Source organism: Lagenorhynchus albirostris, chromosome 18 (genome assembly GCF_949774975.1).
Source record: "Lagenorhynchus albirostris chromosome 18, mLagAlb1.1, whole genome shotgun sequence".
NCBI classification, from domain to species: domain Eukaryota; kingdom Metazoa; phylum Chordata; class Mammalia; order Artiodactyla; family Delphinidae; genus Lagenorhynchus; species Lagenorhynchus albirostris.
This window is the reverse complement of record NC_083112.1, coordinates 69005134-69031002: the sequence shown is the minus strand read 5'-3', so window position 1 is coordinate 69031002 and position 25869 is coordinate 69005134. Positions and strand designations below refer to the sequence as shown.

At 41.4% G+C, this 25869-nt stretch overlaps 1 long non-coding RNA gene across 1 annotated transcript in view; it reads right to left on the bottom strand.

The window, feature by feature from the left end:
• Positions 1-25869, bottom strand: part of LOC132508922 (uncharacterized) — a 68270-nt gene that overhangs the window by 3579 nt on the left and 38822 nt on the right. Inside the window, exon 2 of the long non-coding RNA XR_009536822.1 lies at positions 11449-11825. This is a non-coding gene — a long non-coding RNA (uncharacterized LOC132508922). The remainder of the gene's footprint in view (positions 1-11448; positions 11826-25869) is intronic.

The window sequence follows — 25869 nt, the reverse complement described above, 5'->3', positions numbered from 1 at the left end:
TTTTATATTTGCCTCTTTTAAACAGCTCATAATGGAATTTTTAAATTCAATTCTGAGAGTCTGTGTCGTTCACATAGATTGTTATTCCTGACATGCTTTTACTTTCTGCTATCCTGTTTTGGTTTTCTGTTTAATGTGTACCTTTTTAACTTTTTTCTTTCCCCTGTCTCTTACCGGTAAAGAGTTCCATATTCTATTTTTCTCCTCTAATTACTTGGAAATTAAATCTATTACTTACTCTTTAAATAGTTGCCTTAAAATTTTTAACATGTACCTTTAAGCATATTTTCCAATGCTTTCCAAAATATTTATTTATTTATTTATTTTTTTAAGATATATTCAATGCCTGCTTACTCTGTATGAGGCACTGTCCTGGGAGCAGGGATTCTGCAAAGCATGACATGGACAATCATCTCATGGAATTTACATTCGAGTGGGAGTAGAAAGATATAAAGATGGCCTGTGGGTATTTACAGTCCAGCAAGGAGACCAGTGAAAAAGAAAGAGGGCAGTGGGAGGTGAGGTCAGGAAGGTGATGGGGGCCAGGTCACAAATGGCCACGTGGGTCAGAGTGAGAACCTTGGCTTTTGCATTAAGTGAGTTTGGAGCCATCGGAGGGTCCTGATCAGAGGAGAGAAACCCTCTGACTTGGGCTTAAGCAAGGTCACTCTGGCTGCAGTGTTGAAAATCTAATGAAGGGAAGCAAAGTGAGAAACCGGAAGCTACTGAAAAAATCAGGTGAAATATAATGGTGGCTTGGACCAGAGGAGTGGCCAAGGTGGTGAAAAGTAGTCGAATTCTGGCTATATTTTAGAGGTAAGGGCCAAAAATAAAGTTTGCTGGGAAACCAGATTGTAGTAGGAGCAAAAGAGAGGAAGACAAAGACTTTCTGTGACCTAACTAGTCAGGGTTCCCTGAGCCTTCAGACCCCACTCTTAGTCTCTATCCTTGGCCCATTTAGCTCAGTTTTAGCAAGAATTCTGCTAGGCTGGTTTAGTGAAAATCTCCCACCTTTGATATCTGTATGGACTGAATGACTCTCCCTCCCCCAAAATGCACATGTTGAAATCTAATCCCTAATGTGGTGGCACATGAGGATAGAACCCTCATGAATGGGATTAGCGCCCTTAAAAGAGTTGGGAGAGAGCTTGCTTCCTCTCTCTCGGCTCTCTCCACCATGTGAGGATACAAGAAGTTGGCAGTCTACAATCCAAAAGAGAGCTCTCACCAGAGCTCAACCATGCCAGCACCCTCATCTTGGACCTCCAGCCTCCAGAACTGTGGGAAATACATTTCTGTTGTTTATCAGCCACCCAATCTATGGTGCTTTGTGATAGCAGCCTGAACCAAGACTTATCACCCTCAGCTACCTTCAGCAAGAATACTGTTGAGTTGATCTAGCATGAATCCCCCTAGCCTTGATGTTTCCTCTTAGAACTTTCCATCCACTGACCCCCACCCCACCCCCCACCTCCACCTCCACTCTGCCCTTTGGCTATAAATTCCTACTTTTCCTTGTTGTATTCAGAGTTGAGCACAATCTCTCACTCCTCTACTGCAAATCCCATTACAATAGTTCCCCCCCCCAAATAAAGTCTGTCTTATCAACTTTAGCAAGTGCCTGAATAATGTTTTCTCTAACCAGAATAACACTAGAATGTTTCATCCCAAGACTGAAGGCCTGGCATTGCCACTAATGGGAAGAAGAACTGGTTATAGAAGGGCAGGTTGGGAAATATTGGGAGGTAAGTTCAGAACATGTTAAGTCTGAGAAATCTCTTACACATCCAAGTGAGATGGAAAGTGTGCAGTTATAGAGAAGGGACTGCAGGCTATTGGACGCAGCAGGGCTAGAGATAAGCATTCAAGAGTGTTCAGCGCAGGGGTGGCTTTTGCTGATACAAACGTGGAGGCATCCATGAGGCAAGCAGTGTGGAGAGAAACGAGAAGCTTCTAAGAACTGAGCTTTGGGACAGTGTACATTCAGAGGTCAGCAAGAGAAGCCAGGGGAAAACTTAAAAGCATAAGACAACAGTCAGAATAATAGGGGGGAAATCCGGTGAGCGCATGTCCTGGAAGCCAGGTAAAAACAGTGACCTATCTATGAAAAGGTGAAGTATGATGAGACCAGAGATGGACCATTGGATTTAGGAATGTCACCAAGATCTGTGGAGACATTCATAAGATCAGTTTCAGTGGAGACAAAAACCTGTTTGGATTGTTTTCTAGAGAGAATGAGAGGAGAGAGATTGGAGGCAATTATAGACATACTTTCCAAGGGTTTGGCTGCAAAGAAGGGAGGCCATTGGTGGCCACTGTCAGGCCAGGAAAAATATTTTTTAAGGTGGGTAAAATAGTAACATGTCTGTATGTTGATGGCAAAGATCTGATTGAGAGGAAATAACCCATGCTTGCAAGAAGAGAGAGAAAAGAAATAATGGAGAGAAGGTAGACTATATGGACATATGCCCTTGGAATATATTTGTCGAAAACACCAGATCATTTATTCCATAAAGTTTCCCACAGTCTGGATGTTGGTTGTTGCATTTCCATGTATAGTTTAGAATGGTGGTTTCTAAGCATAACTCTTTAAATAGCAAAACTCTCTCTTTAAAATAAAAATACGATGTGAGTGATATTCACAGTCGATAAACTGTAGGAAGGCACAGCTTTCATGTTGAGGTGCGGCAGGTTAGGAGAGCCCAGATATGCCCACTCACGTGCGACCCCTCGGGCCACACCAGAACCAAGGGCTGCACCGCAGTTGCTGTGAGGCCTTGGGTATGAACTACTCTGAGGTGGAGAATCAGTACATAAGCATGGATTTCTGTTCAAAGTGAGATTTTGAACATCTCCACTTGTTTATGGCATTGAGCTGGAATGAGATCAAAATATTATTTCTTGAAATAAACAGAATGCAGAGTTTCCATTTAAAGCTATTGCCGTGACTAGAGATTATTTTCCACAGAGAAGAATCATAAGTAACCATCCTGTTTTGGATTTGTACCCCTCTTTGCATTTTGAGAGTTTTCACAGACATGATATCATTAAATCCTAACTGCCAACTTCCTGATAGCAAAGCTGAGGCTCTGAAAGGTCAAAGGCCATTATCACACAGCTAATAAATGGGATTTTTCCATATAATGTTCTCTTCTTTGGCTGTCGAGAAAATGGTACTGACCACAAACATCAATAGGGCTTCCTGCACTTTAAGTCGTTTTGCAGAAGTGGCGATGCATCTGGCTCAGACATTCCGTTTCCTTAATGATTAAGGGGACATGTTCTCCAGATGATAGTGCAGAACCAGAGGAACAAGCTGTGGCTACTGAACTAAGCAAAATTAACCAGGTCCGAACGTGGCCCCTTCAGGGCACTCAGTCACTAACTGAGCAAGGCCTGGGGAACCTTCTAATTCTAATTAAAGTTAGAGAGGGGGTGTTTTTCTTGCTTGTTGTCCATTCCAGGCAGGACGTAGAAACCATTTTACCATGTATCATGTTGTCTCTGATTAGAGAATGCACAGATTCTGTTGAAACACAGCTTTGGGGTTTCTTAGAACAGTAATGAAACAGAAGGGTATCAGCATGTCAAAAAGGAGAGAGAGTTCCACAGGAACATTTCTGTACAGAAACAGAGACCTTACTCAGGACTATGGGTTTCTCGGCTTCTCCAGACTTACAGTAATGACTTATGTGCCATCAGGAGCTAAGGTATTTTCACACCCTCATATTAAGAAGCAGAAAGTTCATAAATATTTACTAGATTGTTGCCTGTGACATATAACTTTTTCTGTCCCCATAAATTATAAAATGTGTTCAGATTTTTACGTCATTGGGGGGAGAAAAGTGTAGGAAAACAATAGACAAAATAGGTCAGTGAAATGGCCAGCCCCACTCTGGTGGGCTGTCTGATTCTTTTCCCTGACAAAACCCCACTATGGAGAGAGAAAGATTCTCAAAGCTCTGGAAGGCAGTAGCTTAAATGAAAGCTCCACATTCCAAGATGAAACTGATCAATCCAAGTGACTTCCTAACTCGGAGTTCTCACACTAACAAAAGTTCAAATAATTGACCACTGAATATACTGTTCCCTAACGTAAGCTTCTAAACTAGGCATCAAGTCACATTTTCCAGCTTCCCTTCTGATACTGAAATCTTCACATTGATTTTCTTCTCCTCTTCTGTTGTATCTCCTACATTCTAAACTCGTTTTGATTACCTCAAATAATCAAAATAACCTCAAATGAGAAATAATAATCAAATAATGACTAAAATCTTAGGCCATTTAAGGACATACTGCCATGATGCCACACCCCCAGAGACAGAGCACATAGTTTAAAAACTGGTGGTTCGCTGTTCAAATCTGTCCTACAAACATGTATTATCTATGCCACAAAGTGTTTTAAAATTTTTAGTTGATTACTAAAATTTACAAATTGGAGAATTTCTAATGATTTTATGGTGCAACTTAAAAATCTGGAAAATCTGGCAATACTAGGTTCACTGATTCTCTTGGTGTTTCCATGTTGCCACAGTCCTCACCACTTCCTATTGTCCTTACACTCAGTCTATTTCACTTTATAGGCATTTGAGCTCACAATCTCTTTCCAAATGTAATCCCTACCCAAATCCACCCCCTTCAATAACAGAGGAACCTTTAAGATAAATTTTAAAATCACATTTTCTTGTTCTATTTAATTATTCATTGATTCATTCCAATACTGGCATACCAATGCTAGCCACTGAGGCTACAAAAATGATTAGAACCTTTTTGGATACTATTTTATACATCTAGTAATGGCTAACATCCCAAAAAACCTAATACCACCAAATGCTGATGAGGATGCACAGCAATAGAAACTCTCAGTCATTCCCAGTAGAAATTAAAAATGGTACAGTCCCTTTGGAAGACAGTTTGGCAGTTTCTTTTGTGTCCCTTCACAATTCGTATGTTGAAACCCTACCCCACCAATGTGGTTAGTATTAGGAGCCAGGGGCTTTGGGAGGTGATTAGGATTGGATGAGGTCACGTGGGTAATCTCATGAAGAAGATTAGTTCCCTTATAAGAGTCACAAGAGAGCTTGCTTCCCTTCTCTGTTCTCCATCATGTGAGGATACTGAGAAGTCAGCAAACCTGGAGGAGGGCCCTCACCAGAACTCGACTGCGCTGGCTCCCTGATCTCAGACTTCCAGCCCCCAGACCGTGAGAAATAAATTTCCATTGTCTATAGACCCCACCTATGATGCTCTGTTAGAGTGGCCTGAACTAAGATACATGCAACTGTTTGTAGCAGCTTTATTCATTAAAAAATGCACAAAACTAGAAGTAACCAAGATGTCCTTGAGTATGTAAATGGATAAACTGTGATATGTGCATAAAATGGATTATTAAGTGATAAAAAGGAACAAGTTATTACATACACGACATGAATCTTAAATGTATTTTTCAAAAGAAAAACTAGTCTGAAAGGTTATATAGATATAGTTGACATCGTAGAAGAGGAAAATCTCTAAAGACAGAAAACAGATCGGCGATTGCAGGGTTTTGAAGAGGGGGCAGGGGGTCAGTGTTTGCCTAGTTGGAAGCACAGAGCACTTTTTAGAGTCATCTAACTAATCTGTATGGTACAGTAGTGGTAGACACATGATGACATGCATTTGCCAGACCCATAAACTTTACAGTACAAAGAGTGAATCTTAGTGCAAGAAAGTAGAAAAAAAAAAAAAAAAAGACTTAGGAGGTCAGGCTATCCCAGGATGGAATAGAGACAAAAGAACCTAACTTTACTACAAATGTATGAAATAACTTCAGTACAGAGGTGGTAGGAAAAAAGTGCCGGCCTAAGTAACTTTGGAAATGAGTAGAGGTTGCAGGACTAAATTAGGTAAAAGGAAGTTTACATAAGCACAGTACTCGAATTGATAATGTTTTCCCATGGGGGAAGAGGTTAACAATTCTGAAGCCATCATAGATAGATAGATAGATAGACAGATTTTGGAATTGAACAATTAAGTAAATGGATGGCAGATGGTGGGAGCCAGATTTTTCACCACTGGAGTGGGAGATTACAGACAAGCAAAAGAAGACGAGAGTGATCCAGGTAGTAACGGATTTGAGTTCAAGAACATCAGTATGACTTCATGTTTAGCTTAATTTAGATACAGAAGGATACATATAGAAATATTTATAGATATACGTATACACATGAGTTAGTCTACATGCATATATCTTCTTGCTCTCTCAGCTGGGAAGGGCTGGAAGCAGTGACACCCCAGTAGCAATGAGCACTCCTAGGGCCACCTATTAGCTTCTAATACCACTGTCCAATAAAAGGAACCAGGGCTCCTTGAAGAACTGGCTGATTCCAGGGCTGGGACGGGGATTACATAGGATAAGCCTGGAGCATCTTGTAGTGCCAGAAAGTCAGGAAGTGCTCAAAAAAAAAAAAAAGATGGGATTATGTAAAAGGGACACAGGAGCCAACCTGAAAGAGCTCCCTATGGCCACAGCTAGAAGAATTTGAGCAACAAAATAATTTAGTACTGGATTATAACTCAATGTATAAAATAAATATGCATGAATCCATACTAATATAAATGACTGACTAAATAAATAAATGGAGAAGAAGAGAGATATCTCCCATAGAGAAAAATCCCAAATAATTTATGTAGATACTCCCCCATCAAGGAGGTTGAGTGTGGGCTGCACTTAGTGACTTGCTTCCAACAAGTAAAGAAAAGCAAGTGGGGAAAAGTACAGTGGAGAATACTGGCAAATACTACCTGAGACAGGTGATGAAGGTTGATATCATCTGTGATAAGTCATGTTGATAGCATGTGACATTTCCCCTTGATCTGATGTGATGAGAATGACACTATACCTCTGCTGTCCTCCTCCCCAAAACAAAACACCAAACAAACAAACAAAAAAACAGTTTAACTATGAGAAAACAACATCAGACAAAGCCAACCCGAGGGACAGTCTACAGAATACCTAACTAGTACTCCTCAAACTGCCAAGGACCTGAAAAACAAGAAAGTCAGAAACTGTCACAGACCAGAGGAGGCTCAGGAGACATGATGACTGAACGCAATGTGGTGTCCTCGACTGGAACCCAGAACAGACCATGGACGTTAAGGGAAGCCTGGTGAAATGTGAATAGAGGCTGGAGTTTCATTAATAATACCTACCAAGTTTGATTCCTTATTTGTGGCAACTGTATCATGATAATGTAAGATAATAACAATATCTTACTGAAACCGGGTGAGGGGTACATAGGAATTCTCTGTACTGTCTCTGAAAATCTATCTCTCTACTATCTTTGAAAGCCTATCTCTGTGCTATCTATAAACCTAAAATTATTCTGAAGTTAAAAGTCTACTTAAAAGCAAACAAACAAAAAGAAATCTTGAGAAGTTTTCCTATCTAGAAGGCGACATATTTCTTCTGCTTAGAACACTACACCCCTGGTAAACTCTTAATTCTTCCTGTAGATCTCAGCTTAAGCTATTCCTACATCCTGAACTGGGTTTCTTCTTTGTTACTGCTCATACAATCCTTTTCTCATTATTCCCAGCAATTATGCCACTATATTTTTATCTGGGGAACACTGGTTAAAATCTGTCTTCCATGAGGACAGATACTGTGTCTGTTTTGCTCCCCACTGCATTATCGCAATACCTAGCAGAGAACGTAGCACACAGCTGATGCACAATAAATAGTTTTGGAAAGAAAGGAGGAAGAAGGGAGGAAGGGGGTGATGGAGAAAAAGAGAGAGAAGGAAGAGGGGTGGATATGCATTATGATAGAGCAACTATCATAAGATGAGGCAAATCAGACTGGGCAAGTGGAAAGTGAGTGATGGACAGATAGGGCACAGAGGATTTTTAGAATACTGCAAATACTCTGTAAGGTATTCTGATGGTGGATACAGGTCATCATACATTTGTCAAAACACATGGAAGATACAACATAAAGAGTGAACTTTAATATAAATTATGGACTTGAGTAACAATGAAGTGGCAAGTAAGTTCTTTGACTTTAAAAATTTGCCACCCCAAAATGTCTCTTTGGCATGTGGATTATTCTGCACTGAAAACAATCAAGGCCCAAAAGACTCAGGAAGAAACTCTGACCTTCCCTCTAACTGTCTAAGAGAATGTAGATAGAGGACCTATCCCAGGAAGGGAACTGTCACCGCAGACAACTATAATGTGAACTAGGTAAGGCAGACCGGGAGGAACCTAGCAAAGTCTCTTTGTTAGAATTCCTCCCATTGTCTCTGCAGGGCCCAGGCAAACATTTGCTTTTCCATCTCCACGTGAATTGCCTTCCTCCTCTTGAAGTCCCAAACCACTACCCCCAACAGCCTCTTTTGTGTTTAGCTGAAGATGGTATTTTTGTGTTTAGCTGAAGATGGTATTTAACTCATTTTGGTGAGTTACTCAGTTCTTCTGGGTCTCTCCCATGTATACACGTTATTAAACTTTTGTTCTATTTTCTCCTGGTAATCTGTCTCATGTCAATTTAATGCTTAGTCCAACCAGAAAAACCTAGAAGGGTAGACGAAAATTTCTTCCCCCCAACAGTAACAAACATACCACTGTGGTGGCAGGTTTGGTAGCGGGGAAGGCTATGCATGTGTGAGGACAGGGTGTATTTGGGAACTCTCTGTATCTTCCTCTCAATTTCTCTGTAAACCTAAAACTGCTCTAAAAAATAAAGTCGATTAAAAATGCAATCAGGGCTTCCCTGGTGGCGCAGTGGTTGAGAGTCCACCTGCCGATGCAGGGGACACAGGTTCGTGCCCCGGTCCGGGAAGGTCCCACATGCCGCGGAGCGGCTGGGCCCGTGAGCCATGGCCGCTGGGCCTGTGCATCCAGAGCCTGTGCTCTGCAACGGGAGAGGCCGCAACAGTTAGAGGCCCACATACCGCAAAAAAAAAAAAAAGCAACCAACTTTCCAAAATATGAGCTATACATTTCATAACATTTATACAAATGGACATATACACTTCATATTTGTACATTCTTACACACATAAAACATTTCACACACATATATAAAACATGTGTACAAAGTCTCCTTTCCAAAAGATCACCATTGCGCAGTTGTTTTTGCTTCTTTGTTTTTATTTTCTTTTGTTTACTTTTTGCCCTCTAAAAACAACATGGCAAACTCCATGTCCAATGCACTGATGAAATCCATAGTTTGCCTGAAATGCAATCTTTTATTTCAAGCCATGCCCACTTTTTTAATCGTTTTACATATTTCCTATGTGTCTCTAAAAACATATTTTATATCACCTTGCTATTAAATCTTTAACAGATACAGTTCAACAACATCCAGGGGCAGAAAGGGATGCACTGACTCATAGGTGATAAAAATTCACAGTAAAGCCACAGATGTAGCAGAGTGAGAATTGCCACACCAGCAGGAACTGGAGATAAAAGAGGATTACATGTGATGAAATGTAGTAACTGACTAGAAGTCACTGAAAAATACCAGATGGATGACACTGCTCTGTATATCTCTAATGAGCCTGTAGACTTTATTGAGTATCACTATAGGTTCACTTTTAGTATCTTCCTGAGTGTAATTGAAGTTTATTGATATGCTATTATTGCCCAGTTTAGATGTGACCATAAAAATACCATTTGATATACTTGTGTCTCCGTAGAAATCTTGGGCTTTTTGCTTAAAATGAAAGCTCATAGTAATAATTGTCATAATATTTATTCCTCTTCCTCCATCAGACCTTTACATAGACTATGGACAGTAACTGCTCCAGATAGCATTGAAATTGCAGGGATATTTTCAGGAGTGATTGGCACATAAAAGATCAGACGTGCAATTTTGGATACTACCAAGGGAGACAAAGGATTTTTATGTCGAAGGTAAAAGAAAACAAATTTATATGCTGAAATGAGTTGCCATAGGTGGTGCAGTTCTCTATTAGTTATCATGGGTCTATTTCCCATTTAGTTTTCAATATAGGAAGAGGATAAAAATAACTGTCCGTCTGAGCTAGAATATTTGTTCTGTAAACACAGAAGCCTCAGATCTCAACAAAAGACCTCTCAGCATAATAAGCAAAGGGCATTTCCCTCCACAACAAACATTTTAAATTAAGCTGGAAATAATGGGTGTGAAAATGATTGCTTCTCAGAGCAGCAAAGAAAAACTCTCCGTGGGAATTCCAGGTACAGCTTAGATCATATCACCATTGAGTTCGTATAAACCGATAAGAAGCTGCTCTAAGCCCCAGGTCAAAGGGCCATGCAACTTGATTGTACTTTCACAAGCTGAAAACCAAATTTCCTTATTAAGGAAAACACCTGAATTCTGAACTCTGGTGAGGGCTTGGAGTAAAGTAAAGCTGCCAAAGTGATGTGTGGTCCTTGGGACCTGAGGCTTCCCAGAGGAAACAGGAAGGGAAGGTAACTCCCAGCTGAGGGAGGCTTTCCTTTCCCCCACCCCCTTCCTCTCTCCAACCCACAGACACATGTGCCAGCCGCACTGGTACGCCCTGCAGGTCCCACCCAACACACTTTTTCCATGAACTGCACCTTCAGTGTTGAGAGCAACGTGCCAGCATTGGCTAAAGTCTGGACGGCACCTCAACCTACACTTCCAGCCCTGCTGCAGTGTTGCTCAGAAGGCTTCGAGCAACAACAAAAGGCTTCAAGCAACTACAAAATCCACTTTGGGTACTTGGAGCCAAGGTTAATTACCCCCAAAGGTCAGCAGCTGTGGCATCAGCCTTTGGATGGCAAGTCTACCTGCAGTTAATTAGGACTTAGGGACTGAGAAAAAGTTAAGTGGGCCCACCCAATCTTTGAATGGGGCTGATTCACAAACTGCCCCATTTCAGCAGCACTGGGTCCCTCTGATGCTGGCAGGCCATCCTCAGGAGTCCCACACACAGACCTCGGAACCCACAGACTGCCGGTCACAGCCACAAAGATCTTGTCACGTATAACGCTGGAGACCAAAATCTGTGTTCCTGGTCCTGAGTGCAAGGTTCTGTGGGTTGCCATTCTTAACAGGTGTCACAGGATACAGACAATGATCATATGAAATTATTATTATTATTATCATTATCATTTATAATTCTCTTCAGGGTCAACTTGTCGCTTAAAGCACTTAAGCACTTATTCTTTCAACAGTATTTGTGGGGTGCCTGCTCTTTTTCAGGGAATGGAATTGGAAAGTCTCTCCACTTATTCTAACAACAGTGTGTGTTGAGCACTCAGTGCCAGGCACCTTGATCTATGCTGGATTTGGGGAATCAAAGGCTTGGCTACTGCACTTTTGGGGCTCCCATTCTCGGGGGGCGATGGGAAATGTGCCTTCCCACCTCTGGTTTCCATGAGGAAACCATACCGCAAACACTCCTGGCCTCCTGATCCGCTACTAACCCCTTCCCAAACAGGCGGAAGGACTCACCCAGTGGGTTTGGCTCAAGCCTCCATTGTGTGGAGCTAATTCAAAGATTCCATGCAGGCGGAGGACAGTGGGATCTGCCGTCTTCCTTCTCCACCTGGATCAGCAGAAACAGCCCTCTAGTTTAGTGTAGACGCTCTAAAGACTCTTTCTCCCAAGAGGGCTGCCCAAGGGCTCAACTGAGGGAAAGGAAGGTGCACACCCATCTGGGCACAGACATTAACCCACACCTTCCAGTCCTACATCCCAGCCTCCGTTGGTGACAATGGTGATACTTCAGTTCTCCCTTCATAATGCTTTGTATCTTATTTTCCAGCGAATCCAAAACTTAGATGAAGATGGGGTTGTATAATAGATTCCCTCAAAGATACCAACAGCATCTGAATAGAGGAAATAGAAGGGGAAAAAAAGTAAGCCAACACCTAATTATACAGTCACTAATTGTGTAATTTGGCACGTGCCTTGCCTTCAAGGACCTTACAATCTATTAGGGAAAATAAGACATGAGTACACGTGGCTTTAATACATAACACACCGTGGCAATAAAGAGACAGAAAGTGCTATAGGACTGACAGAGAGAAAGCCAGGCATGAAATTTACACAGAAACCAAATCACATGATCAGCCAGCCCCCTTGTGGTGTGTGCTTCTTTGGCAACGCCTATATGTCTTCTGTGACAATGTCACTCTTGTAACAATGAAGGTGCCAGGATAACTCTGTTTTCCCTGATGAATCCTGGCACCACTGTGGCTTCTTATATTATCTTGCTTCTTGGATTCAACAGAATTTGTTTTGATTATTCCTTGATAATTCATGTCATAAAAGCAATAATTAAAACTTCACAGTTTCAGCTTTTTCCTTCCTCAGCTTTTAATCTCACAGCTTATAAAAAATGTTTGCAGCTTTCGAGAATTACAGGAAAATACGGTGCAAAAGCCAAAGAGCATGCAACTTCATTGCAACAAATTGGGTGAAAAAGAGGGAGAAGAGAGTTTGAAATAATAGGTCAAAGAAGAAGCTGAAATTTAGGAGACTGCAGGGAGTCACAGATAAAACTGGTGGCCCTGCCTTCAAAATTTTCATTATTGCTGTAATAAGGACTGTCTTTATGTGGACCCCTCAGTGTATGATGGGTCTAATTCCAGAGGGCTCTCTGACCAAATCTTTCTGTTCTGTAGAGAGGGAAGTGGTGTGTGGGGTTGATCTACCTCTCAGAAGCATCTTGGACTCAGCCTGAGAGATCTCGACTTTTTTCTGCTCCCTTGTAGCTTGTCAACTCTGGGTGCCAGACTGGTTACACTAACGCCCTCCTAAGTGAAGAGCATGTCATGTATTTTGAGTTCCCTTGGCTTTAAAAAGATATGTCACCAAGACCTCACCATTATGGTCCTGCTTCTCACAGCCCTCTGCCTTATTAGGGAACTTCCTAACGGAGTCAATGAGGGTGTCACACCCAAAAAGAGGCAGAGAGACAAGGGCACCTGGCGTGGGTGTCATCAACTGTCCCCACCAGCCCACAGTCGTATCTGTCAGCCTGGCCTGCTCCCACGTGCAGATACGCACCCACACTCTTGCGCGCTCACAGCCCCGCACCCCGGGCCACAGCTGGTTAGACTAGGGGTAGGCAGTGGATACAGGCCAGGCCGTGGTCCCCTCTCTGAGAATTTGGAATTGAGGGGTCCAAGGAGCGACAGAGACAGACACAGACGGGCTTTGAGGCTAGATCTGTACTTGGGAGATGTCAGTGGCCTCCGGCTTTGCCTGCTCCAGAGAGCAGCACAGAGAGCCAGTCGGCCCAGAGAAAATGAAGAACAATGAAGAAAATGAAGAATGAAGAACAAACCACAGGGAAAGAGACCAAGAGGTGAGCAGAAATATCCCCTGGAATTTTAGCAGAATTCCTGGTTCCTGTAATGATCGTTTCTGAATCCCAGCCCATCCCTGACCTTAAGTTTTAAGACCCATACCTGCCTGTTGCTAAAAGATAAACTGAGGCATATTAAAAAGTTTAAGAGATTATATGAGCAAAAATCATTTCAGGCAGCGCCAACCTGGTTAGGAGGGCTCCACCACCAGGAACTGGGGCAAAGCAAAGCAAGGAAATGATTGATTGGCTGGAGCTTAAACCTCGTTGGCTGTTTGTGATTGGTTGCCCTTAGGTTTCGATTTTGTAACCTTGAGGCATTTACAGGCTTCGCAGATTCTGGTTTGCGTACTAGGCCACCACACACAGCATTACAGCCATCTCAGCCTAATGGCCTCCTTGTTTAATTAATTTAACACTGTGCTCTTATGATAAATTCCTCTTTTTTTATGTAAGTTGTTTTGTTACTTGAAACCCAGAAACCAATGCAGTGCAGAGCTGCTGTAAAAAGTCCCTGGGCATGTAAGTTGTAGCAAAAGTCATCATGAACAGTGATGCCTCGATTGTGTGTGATGTCACTCTCCCTGTGAATTCCCTTGGATACCTGAACAGTGCCTGTACGCCTCTCATTTTATATCAATATTCTCCAGCCCCAACCCGAGTGCCTCCAGCCCCTCCTGGAAAATACGGCTAGTAGCTGTTGGCTGGGATGTGCCCAGTCACTCCTGTCTCCACTAAGATAATGGATGGGGACAGTGCAACTCAGATAAAAACACGAGGCTCAGCAGTGTCCAGCCCAGAACATCAAAACACAATGGCAGTCGTTTACATCAGTCACAAGTGGCTCCACTTAACAGCCTTTCTGAAGAAAAAAAAGGAGAAAAGAACATTCTTGTTGCTGCATTGAAAAGTGTGAAAATGATCATTTGTATAACACAGCTTCTGCCTTGAACACTGAGATGCCCACAATGTAAATGGAGATCAAAATAGCGGCCGGCAAACAAATAATGCAAAAGTGTCTCAAGAAGAACACCCAGGGTTTCGTTTTCAGATTTATTTAAAAGGCTCACGGGTTGCAAGCATCCTTTCTTTCTCATTTCCAAAGGGTTTGTCATGCCTGTCCTGTGCCAGTGTGACTGAGCTGGGTCTCCAGTGCCCTTCTTTAAAGCATGCATAAAGCAGAGGTGCCCAGGGCAGGCCCAGAGCACCAGACCCAGCTGCCACAGTCCTGGAATGCAGGCCACCGCGGGCCGCAGAGCGATGAAAGACCAGCATCAGGCATCTCCAATGCTTTGATTTTCAAGAACAGCTTGACACCCATAGCAACGTGGCTAACGTGAAAAACACAAGATAAAAACATTCCATTTAATTAAAAGCTCACAGTTCAATGGTAGTATAATTATTACAAGTGCATTTTATGGCTGTCTGCATTCATTTTGGGTACATAAATTAATATGCAAATTACCAGCCCCTCTCGTGTTCTTAAGAAGTTCCCCTGTCAGTCTTTTCTCCTCCGACATGTCAGTTGCATAAAGCGTGGCTTTTTAAATGCAAAGTAAAATTCACATTTATGGTTCTTCTGAAATCTCCCTATGCCAGCGAGCTTTGCTTTAGATAAGTGTTGAATTAACAGAGCACACCTCTCTCTGAAGGCCTTCAGGACCACAGAGAGACTGAGACAGGCATGGCCTTCTGACTAATCAGGATGAGAGACTATTTTCCATCTCAAGGACCACCTATCAAGGTATTTGTGGTTCTCATTCATCCCTTCAAGGACTTTGTTATGGGAAAATATTGTTCTGATGTACAAAAAAGCAAATTCCCAAACCATAGACAGATGAATTTAATATTATTCACCGGGAAATCCTATAACGAATTACTTAACAGATGGTCTGTAGGTATTTAGAAAATACTTTGCACACAGGCAGCAGACCCTTAGAAATGGTGTGGGCTCTCAGAACACGATGTGCCCAACTGACCTCATTTCCCTCTTTGAGAGAGTTACTAAAATGGCTTAGCCACAACATTCCATAAGTATATCTCACTGTGAATAAGGCTTTCAGAAAAATTTTTCGTGACTTCCTAGTAGAATATACAGAAGACGAACCAGCTGTGTGAACAGTCCCATCTGTTTTTCTTGGGCTACCAGAGACTCAAAGGTGGGACTTACAGGTGAGCTCTGATTCTAGGCTTGGTACCGTTTCATCAGTATCTCTACTGTTGGCCTGAATAAAGTGAAGGAAACCAGAATATGTCACCCCACGATATGCCTCTTTGACATAAGAATTATTTTGAGCTTAAGGCAATTAAGAAGCTGCAATCACGGAAAAAGTTTCCTGACCTTCCCCTATTTGCTAAAAGCAGGACACAAGTTTACAAAGGGGTCCCTCCTCCCCTCTCTCAGGAAGGACAAAAGCTAATCTAATCTAGACCTTCATCAGCCTGGAGATGGCACCAGAGGAATCTGCATAACAACTAGCCTTGATCTACCATTAGTTTCCCCTGCTTCTGACTTCCCTTGGGCCACAAGGTCCTTTTCCTTTTTCTTGGTGCTTCTCTAAAACTTATTGTTCCTATACTAAGATGCTATATAAACTCAAGTTCTAAACAAACCTTTGATTTACTCATCTCTGGTCACTCCATGTGTTACATGGGCAGTGCACATGTTAAGAAACCTCTGTTCATTTTTCTTCTGTTAATCTGAAAGTCTCATTTAAAGGGCCCCAGCTGGAGAACCTAAGATGGGTAGAGGAAGAGATTTTTTTCCTCCCCTACAAAAGTCAGAGAAAATATGCTTGAATGATGTATAAGTGTCTCAATACTAGAAGGGACAACTAATATACTCTTTGTCAGAATTAAAACTCCTGAAGTAAAAACATCTCAGGAGACTGAGCCTATTCAATGAAAAAATTCACTTTTAAAGAACAAGAATGACTCAGTTCATCTGAAAAAAAAAAGAGTTTTGGCTTCCAGTGAATCCAAGAGTGCCTGTTAGCTTGACATGGATGAATAAATAATGGTAACAGATTTCATTAAATAAGAATTATAGAAAATAAGCTAAATGAGGGCAAGGGCTTGGTCTTTCTCACTGCCAATGCCAAGAACAGTGACTAGCACATAGTATGTACTCAATATTTATTAGATAAATAACATTTTCTATCCAGCTTTTAAAATTATAAATAGAATTTACATTGATTGTAGAAAATTTGGAAAGCATAGAAAAGCACAAAGAAGGAATAAAAAATTACCCTGAGTCCTGAGATAATCTCTCTTAATATCTTAGTATAAGTTCCTTCAATTCTTTTCTCTATGCACTTTTCACATGGTCTAAATAAACAATTTTCTATCATAGCTTATTTACATTATAAAAAATTATTTTCTAAATCTCTAAAATCTTCATAAATGCAATTTATATAACAGTCCAATTTGTAGATGTACCACCACTAACTGCTGGCTATTGAGATCGTTTCAAAATGTTTTATATATTTAAAAGATGCTGGGGAAAGTACCCCTGTGTGTGAAGGTTTTCTATGTTTCAGAATGCGTGAAAACTTCGTTGCCGTTGGAGATCTCCAAAAGTAAACAGAGTTCCCTTATGAAAACAGCCAAGAAGGCAATCATTCCTCCTAAAATACAATGCCTGCCAGGAAAGTGACAGAGAAGACAGTTAACTTGCGTGAAGCATGAGCTTTGGACAGATTTCTGTCTGATTTTGGTTCTGCTGTAAACCAGCTCTGTAACAAGTTTTCCTGCAGCCAAGGCTCAGTTTCCCGTTCTGTAAAATGGGAGTGATAACATGGACTTTGCTGCATTGCTGTGAAGGAAAAAGGGAAATATTGCCTAAAGTCCAGATGTAATAACTTAGGACATGGTGGCTGTTATTGTAAACATGGACATGACTATCCAAGCTTCAAGCGTCTGTTAACAGAGTTCTGTAACTTTGCTCCCTGGAACACATAACCAGTCACTGCTGGCCAGAAAGTTCCTCCAAGTCAACTGAACAATGAGAAAGCTTTGAGAGCAAGCTCATTTTTTAGAGGGCATTAAATTCATACCACATGTACCTCTCCTAACAGTCCCCTGCTACCTTCCATGGTATAGCGTTCCATCTTTGCCTTAAATTTTTTCCAGAAGATTCCAGAATATCTGTTATCAATCTATATCAGTAGCTAATAATTCTATTCAACAACAACAACAAAAACAGTGAGGCTTGGGCTTTCCTGGTGGCGCAGTGGTTGAGAGTCCGCCTGCAGATGCAGGGGACACGGGATCGTGCCCCAGTCTGGGAAGATCCCGCATGCCGCGGAGCGGCTGGGCCCGTGGGCCATGGCCGCTGAGACTGTGCGTCCGGAGCCTGTGCTCCGCAGCAGGAGAGGCCACAACAGTGAGAGGCCCGCGTACCGCAAAAAAACAAAAAAACAAAAACAAAAACAAAAAAAACAGTGAGGCTTTCCTCCTGTCTCTAGAATCTAAAGCAGTATTGCTGTGGTTTACGTGAACTATAGGGGAAGAAAAATCATCTTCCTTCTACCCTTCTGAGTTCTTGGCTGAGACCCCCTATAGTAAAAGATTAACAAGAGAAAAATAGGTTGAAGCTTATTAACATGTATACCTCATGTACACATGACAGAGACCCAGAAAAACTCAGTAACTCCCCAAGATGGTTCAAGCCACCACCTTAAACACCATCTTCAGCTAAAGACAAAGAAAAGAAGGGAAGAGGAGAGGCTAGTAAGGGGAGGTGATCAGGAAAAGCACATTTAAATCTAAACTTTTCTCCATTTATAAGAGTATCTTAGATTTAGAGCCATTCTTCTCTTCCTGGTACAGAGAGCTATACTCTCAGAAATGAAATTTTCCTTTACAAAGGTAACTTCTATTCTATCTTCAGAACTCCTCCTATGTCTGCTGCTTTTCGAAAATAATCAGCTCGGGCTTCCCTGGTGGCGCAGCGGTTGGGAGTCCGCCTGCCGGTGCAGGGGACGCGGGTTTGTGCCCCGGTCCAGGAGGATCCCGCGTGCCGCGGGGCGGCTGGGCCCGTGGGCTGTGGCCGCTGGGCCTGCGCGTCCGGAGCCTGTGCTCCGCAGCGGGAGACGCCACGGCAGTGAGAGGCCCGCGTACCGCAAATAATAATCAGCAGCAGCAGCAGCAGCTCGAGATAATCCTTATGCCAGAGAGTTATATTTGGGGGTGGCATATTCTGCTACCCTTCAGAACAACAGGTGGGACTGCTAAATATCCAAGTAGATGTTGTTGAGGAATGGCTGGTTACCAAATTCATATCTCTTCCCACAACCAAAAAAATTTTTACTATATCCTTGTATTTTCTTCTACCAAACTTTCATTTCCCAAATCTTTCCTTCTGTTCAATATTTCTTTCTGAAGAAACTACCTACAAGTATTGCTTCCTCCATCAAATAATCAAGGTAAATACTGGATACATTATTCCATGAAGGATCCACCTCCCCTGCCCAACCCGATTTCACATTCTTTCTTCAAACCTAGGTCTTAATATAAAGTGTTCCTATGTGGTAAGCTGAATAATGGTCCCCAAAGATGTCTACATCCTAATCCCTAGAACGTTTGTATAGAACCTTATAAGGCAAAAGGGACTCTGCAGATGTGATTAAGTTAAGGATCTTGAGATGGAGGATTCTCCTGGATTATCCTGGTGGGCTCTAAATGTAATCACAAGGGTCCATTTAAGAGGGAGGTAAGAGGGTCACAGAAGGACGTGACAACAGAACATGAGGATCAGTATGAGGAAGGGGTCATGCATCAAAGAATACAGGTGGCCTCCAGAAGCTGGAGATGGCACAGAAACAGATTCTCCCCTGGAGCCTCCAAAAGGGACCAGAATTGTTGACACCCGACTGTAGCCCAGTGAGACTGATTTTGGACTTCTGGCCTCCAGAACTGTTAAGAGAATACATCTGTATTGCTTTATAACACTAAGTTTGTAGTAATTTGTCACAATAACAATGGGAAATTAATAATCCTCACTATTATCCTTCTTCCAGAAAATCTTTACTTCATTACCTATGTCCTGTCATCTTCTTTTGTCAACCTTATGAACAAATTACATCTATAGGGAAAAGAAATTCTAATACCACTGGTATTAATTTAAATATTATAATAATTTTTATTGTAATGGTTTTAAAACACGATAAATATTGAATTAAGTATAAACTCCTTGTGCTTATAGCTCTAAGACAACTCTACAACCAAAATAAATTTACAAAGTAATTACAAATAAAACTACAACACCAATACAATTTTTCAAAAATCATTAATGTGATGGATGATGTTTACTAAGAGCAAATCATCAACTTTGAGGTTAAGAGAAGAAAGATGTACACATGCCTTTGGGTTTCACTTATTCTGGAACCTCTTGACTTTAAGCAAGATGGACCATCATTGAAGATTTCACTGTTACCTCTGTTGTTATTTTTCCTTTCCGCACTAAACTGAAATATAACCCTGATCCATTTTATTGATGGGTCTGACAATGTCATAGTACATTTGAAAACAAAATACTGGAAACTTCTACCATGTTATTTAAAGGAAAAAATTCATAATTTCACATTTAATACTATAATTGTTGCTAATAAATTATTGAAAAGAAGTATGTACACATTCAGGATCACAGCAACATCAATCAGTACTTCGTGTTGGTTCTTTCATATCGAGCAGCTACATGCCACGTGTTAATTCAACCTTCACTTTTTAATATTTGAACTCCTACAAGTCCCTTTTTCATCCAGTGTCCTTAGCACATTTTTTGGCTTATGCTTAGTACAAATATGATGGCAAGTAGAAAAACAAACAAGGCCTGAAATTTCTAGGCAGTACCCAATTAAAAGATAGTCATGCAGGTCACCCAGCTTGCCATCAAATAAATAGAAGTGAGAATATAAAGAAGGGAACATTTCATAAAACTCACGGACCCTGGAGAATGTAACTATAAGTCCCAGGGGCCAGAAAAGCCATTTTGGAAAATTTTTAATCTAGACTTTTCTCATTTCTCTACCTTCTTTTTTCCTCTCCTCCAGTTGCTGTAATTATTTTGTTCCCATAAATTTCCTTTCCTTCCTTAAGGTGGCCCAATACGTTTTACTTCCCTCTCTCTTGCCTAATGGAAAATCTCACAGATATTAATCTCCCACCTGGAAATCCTTCCTTCCTTATGGCTGGTGGAGCCCACACCCTCCTGGATGAGCTGAGGAATGTAATAAGCCAAGAGCTGCCTACTAGTGACTACAGTGAGCATCATTCCAATTTTGTCTCTCAGCAGATGCGCTGATGATACATTTTTCACCGCGTTCCTTCCACTACAGTTCCTTACAGGGCATTCGAATGACTTACACCACATCATTACCTGATCATGTGGTTCTAAATACACCGACCCCTTGTCCAGAGACTTTCACAGGCGTGACAATGAACATCTGCTGATCTCTCCTCACCCTGTCTGGAGCACCTTGTGAGAGAATCCATGGCTGTAACGCAGCAGCTACATGGGCATCAGGCCTGGGACATCAGCCTCGTCCCACTCCATCCACACAGGTGTGCTCTATCTCCCGAACAAAACAGCTGCAGACTAGGTGGCGATCATTTTTACTCAATTAATATCACTGCTAATATAGCTGTTTCAGAAAAGAATTTTGAAAACACCCAAGTAGTGCAAGCATACTGTCACACATTTTAGAACCTGAACAAAACTACTCAATGCCAAATACTCAAAATAAATATTCGGTTGACTTCAGGTAGAGAAAGCTTCAGACTCATTGAATGTCTCCCACTTTGCATTTGAAACGACTGCATCCTTGTTCCCGAGTCTTCATCCTTCCCTGGGTCCTTGAATTTTGTCTTGTGACTGCGGTTTTTTCTACTGGAGGCAAAGTTTATTCCTTGTCCCGCCAAAGTTAGGTTTGGCTATGGGATTTGTTCCAGCCAATGGAATGTGGGTGGAAGTGAGAGTGCAAGTCCTGAGCTAAGGCCTTAAGGGGAATTTCATGTTTCTGCTCCCCTTTGTAGACACTTCCAACTTCTACCATGAGACAAATATGCCCCAGCTACCCTGCTTCTCCAGAAAATCGAGAGACAGGAGACCTGCCAAGCCCACCTGTGCCCAGCTTAGATCAAATAAACCCCATCTGTTCGGGGCTGGATTGTGTCTCTTCACATTTCCTATGCTGAAGTCCTAATCCCTAGTACCTCACAATGTGACTGTATCTGGAGATATAGGGTCTTTAAAAAGAGGTCATTAAAGTCAAACGAGGCTTTAGGAGTTGGCCCTAATCCAATATGACTGGTGTCCTTTTAATCAAGGGAGATTAGGACACACCCATGTGCACACACAGAGGAAAGACCATGTGAAGACACAGCGGGAAGGCAGCCACCAGCAAGCCAAGGAGAGAGACCTCAGAAGAAACTAAAGCTGTTGACACACTGATCCTGGACTTCCAGCCTCCAGAACCCTGAGAACATAAATTTCTGTTTAAGCCATTCAGTCTGTGCTTATTTGTTATGGCAGCCCTAGCAAACAAATACACACCACCCAACTCATAGACACCTGAGTGAGAGTAAGTGATTATTGTTTGGAGTCACTGAGTTTGGAAGTGGTGTGTTACCAGTATCACTGTGGTCATAGCTAACCATTATACAGATTTCCAATTTTCATCCACAGTATGGTGTCTTGCAGTCACAGTATAAATGTTATGACTGTATAACACAAAACCAAAGTTCCTGGAGGGCAGGGACCATCTTCCATTTGGCTTAGTGCCTTATATCCAGGACAATGCCTAGCACAGAACAGGCACTTCACAAATGATGGTAGAGTGAATGGACAGGTGAGGAACAAGGGAGTGTACAAATAAATGAATGGATGCTGCCCCTGGATAAACTGAAAACAACCATCAAGGAAATATGAGAGATGAAAGGTACTCCCAGTTTTGAAAATTTAAGGGCAAAAACTGGCATGTGTTTTAAAGTCAATGTGCAAAAAACAGAGAGGGCTATTGTTTGTTTATTTGTTTGGGAGGTTTCTTCCCCACTCTGTCCATGAAACTACATGTTCACTTTTTGTTACTGTTTAGTCCTTTTAAGTGCTGTATCTCTGGAACAAAAGATTATCTAAGAAGCAAGTTAGCCATTTATCAGGCAGCAACAGGGCCTGCTGCAGAGGCAGCAAGCATGCGACGTCCCTAAGAGCTGAGGACCAGATATTGAGAGCAGCTATCCATCACCAAGGACTGCAGGATGCTGACAGCACACTTCAGTGAGAAGGGAAAAGAATGATGACAGCAAATGTTCACTGAGGCAGTGCACGTGGCTGCTGTCATTTTTTTTCATACCCGTGACTCATTTATTTCGTAAGTGGAAGTTTATACCTCTTAATCTCCCTCACCTGTTTCTCTCATATGGCTACTCTCTTATAATAACCAAGACTGAGTTCCTCTGAGTTCAACAGTTTCATAATGGTTTCATACAATTCATAACATTCCTCTCAGATATGGTTTTGAAGCAATAATCAACTTATTATTACACTCTATGGACAGAACACCTGTGTCCCTCCCCTAAATTCCTGTGTTGAAACCCTAACCCCTAAGATGATGGCATTTGGAGGTGATGCCTTTGGGAGGAAATTAGGTTTAGATGAAGCCATGAGAGTGAATTATATTATCCATAATTCGATGGAATTAATGCCCTTATAAAAAGAGGGTACACCAAGAAGAGGCCATGTGGGGACATAATCAGGAAGAGGCCCTCACCAGGCACCTGACCATGCTGGGACCCTGAACTCAGCCTTCCAGCCTTCAGACTGTGAGAAATAAATGTTGCTGTGGGTTAAGCCCATTAACACCTGTCTATGATATTCAGTATAGTAGCCCAAACTGACAAAGACATTATGTGCTAACGACTGATGAGAACAGACTAATAGATAAGACAATCATAGCTTACGTTTATACTATACGGTGGGCAGTTTGGCATAGTAAAAAGTGCACAGAATTAAAATAGGTCTGTGTTTGAATTGTATCTCTACCACTTACCAGCTGTGTGACTTCAAGCGTTATTTTGCCTCTCTGAACTTTGATTACACAACTTTAAATGGTATAGTAATACCTGTGTTATCTGGTAGTGTGCCTGGCTTGACAAGTACTTAATAAATCAAACCTGTCTTAGGATCACTGTCTTTATTATTTGGCTTTGCTACAGAACAGAACTATTTAGCTCAAAACATTAAACATCTATTTCACTTAAAACTCCTCAAAGGGCTTCCCTGGTGGCGCAGTGGTTGAGAGTCTGCCTGCCGATGCAGGGGACACGGGTTCGAGCCCTGGTCTGGGAGGATCCCACATGCCACGGAGCAACTGGGCCCGTGAGCCACAGGTACTGAGCCTGCGCATCTGGAGCCTGTGCTCCGCAACGAGAGGCCGCGATAGTGAGAGGCCCGCGCACCGCGATGAAGAGTGGTCCCTGCTCGCCACAACTGGAGAAAGCCCTCGCACAGAAACAAAGACCCAACACAACCAAAAATAAATAAATAAATAAATAAATATATATATATATATATATATATTTTAAACTCCTCAAAGTTAGAGACCAATACTCATTCAGCACATTCTTTTTTATTTTTTAACTGAGGACTTTTTTTTTTTTTTTTGCCACGCTGTGCAGCTTGCGGGATCTTAGTTCCTGGGCCAGGGATCGAATCCTGGCCCGGCAGCGAGAGCGCGGAGTCCTAACCACTGGACCACCAGGGAAGTCCCTCATTCAGCACATTGTTACTGGACATACACACATACCTGTATTTTCCATAGGAAATGAGCCACTATCACTAGGGATAATTGACGATTCAGAGAATCCATTCATAGAAGGAATTTCCCCCACTGATGGTGATAAAAACTTAAATAACTAATTTGAAAGAATGCATCCAAGATGAATATTTTGCAAGCACTGGGTAACTAATTCATTTGAGATGAAAAATAAGTTATTTACTGATTTTAGCTAAATAGCTTAGTGACGTGTTTCTGAAGTTTTTGTTCCCTGGTCACATTCTCATTCTGGCTATATGACAGTATTTTCACTGGCTTCACCATGTTCCCATGTTAAAACTGAAAGCTGTAATTAAACTTAAATTTTTCCATTTTCTTTATGGCAGAAAATATCGACATATCTTCCATCCCCACCAAGGTTGTCTTACAAGATTTTTACCACAGGGTGGGTTCTAAAACTTGCATGTAACATAAGCTATAGCAATGATTATACATTGGGAATAGGTAGTGAGGGTTTAATCAGACCATTTATGCCTTTAGATTTTCACTTTTAACATTCTAGGAAATAAAGGAGGAAAAAAATCCTATTAACCCTTTGTGTCAGAATGTTATCCTAAGTCTATCACCTGAAAAATAGAGATCTTTTTATTTGCTATCCTCAAATTCAGGCATAATACTTAGCAATTAGAAATCTTCTGTATAATAACACTTTGTTTTCTTATTTATTTATGTTTGTTTCTTGGAGGTATTTATGGATTTTTAATAGTTTTATGTTATTTTAGATTTATAGAAATGATATATGCTCATTGCCTTCCCAAAATCAGAAAATACAGAAATTTTTAAAGAATAACAATCACCCCAATCCACAATCCAGAATTAACCACAGTTAATATGTGGGTTTGTAGTCTTTTAGACTCTATATATTCATACACAAAAATTGATTTTTATGAGTCATATTATACATGCTGCTTTGTATGTGTACATACATGCTACATATATAGTTATATTATACATGATTTTTTCCCTTAATAATTTACTGTGGATATCTTTCCATGTCAGTAAATATAGATCTATGCCACTATTTTCAATAGCTTTATAGTATTCCACTGTATAGAACAAAGATTGGCAGACTTTTGTTTCTGTACAAAAGATGGGCAAAGTGGGTCAAATTTGGCCCACTGCCTGTTTTCATATGGCCCACAAGCCAAAGATGATTTTTAGATTTTTAAATGGTTACATTTTGAATTATCATATTAATGCCTATATAATATCCTCAACTTTGCCTTCTGACCCCAAAGTCTAAAATATTTTTATCTAGCCCTTTAAGAAAAAGTGCTGACCCTGGTACAGGTGTATCATAATTCACTTAGTCCATTCCAGACTGATGGATGTGTTTGGCATTTCCAGCATCTCTCTACAGTAAACACCACTGTAGTGAACAACCCGTAGGTATACTTTTGAATGCAGGTCCAAGTTCTTCCCTAGGATAAAATCCTACTAGTGGAACTGGGGAAGCAAAGTAGCTTCGTTGTTAAAGTTATGATACACATTGCCTAACTATCCTCCAAAAAGTTGACCTATTTGTTCGGTTATGGGCTGAATGTTTGTTTCCCCCCAGAGTTCATATGTTGAAGCCCCAACTCTCAGTGTGATGGTATTAGAAGGTGGAGCCTTTGGGAGGGCATTAGGTCATGAAAGTGGGGCCCTGGTCTGATGGGGCCTGCCCTTATAAGAAGAGAGAGCAAGAGAAAATCTCTGCCATGTGAAGACGTGGCAGGAAGGTGG